Raw genomic sequence first — 684 nt, forward strand, 5'->3', positions numbered from 1 at the left:
TCTCAGCACCCTGGAACCCCCCGGGTGGCACAGGGCTGGATGGGGCTTTCGTATAGCAGGGACGGTGCTGCCTCACGCTTCGCTCGCTGTTCGCCGCTCGCCGCTCGCTCGCGCAGCCAAAAATGACCAGTTTTGGCCCGTTTTTGGGCTGTTTTGGCCTGTTTATGGTCCGTTCTTGCGTGGTGCGGTGACCGTCGTGAGCGGAGCAAAACGTCAGCCATCTCAGCACCCTGGAACCCCCCGGGTGGCACAGGGCTGGATGGGGCTTTCGTATATAGCAGGGACGGTGCTGCCTCTCGCTTCGCTCGCTGTCCGCCGCTCGCCGCTCGCTCGCGCAGCCAAAAATGGCCAGTTTTGGCCCGTTTTTGGGCCGTTTTGGCCAGTTTTTGGCCTGTTCTTGCATTGCGCGGTGACCGTCGAGAGCGGAGCAAAACGTCAGCCATCTCAGCACCCTGGAACCCCCCGGGTGGCACAGGGCTGGATGGGGCTTTCGTATAGCAGGGACGGTGCTGCCTCTCGCTTCGCTCGCTGTCCGCCGCTCGCCGCTCGCTCGTGCAGCCAAAAATGGCCAGTTTTGGCCCGTTTTTGGGCCGTTTTGGCCAGTTTTTGGCCTGTTCTTGCATTGCGCGGTGACCGTCGAGAGCGGAGCAAAACGTCAGCCATCTCAGCACCCTGGAACCCCCC

The sequence above is a fragment of the Musa acuminata genome, unplaced genomic scaffold (genome assembly GCF_036884655.1).
Source record: "Musa acuminata AAA Group cultivar baxijiao unplaced genomic scaffold, Cavendish_Baxijiao_AAA HiC_scaffold_513, whole genome shotgun sequence".
NCBI lineage: Eukaryota > Viridiplantae > Streptophyta > Magnoliopsida > Zingiberales > Musaceae > Musa > Musa acuminata.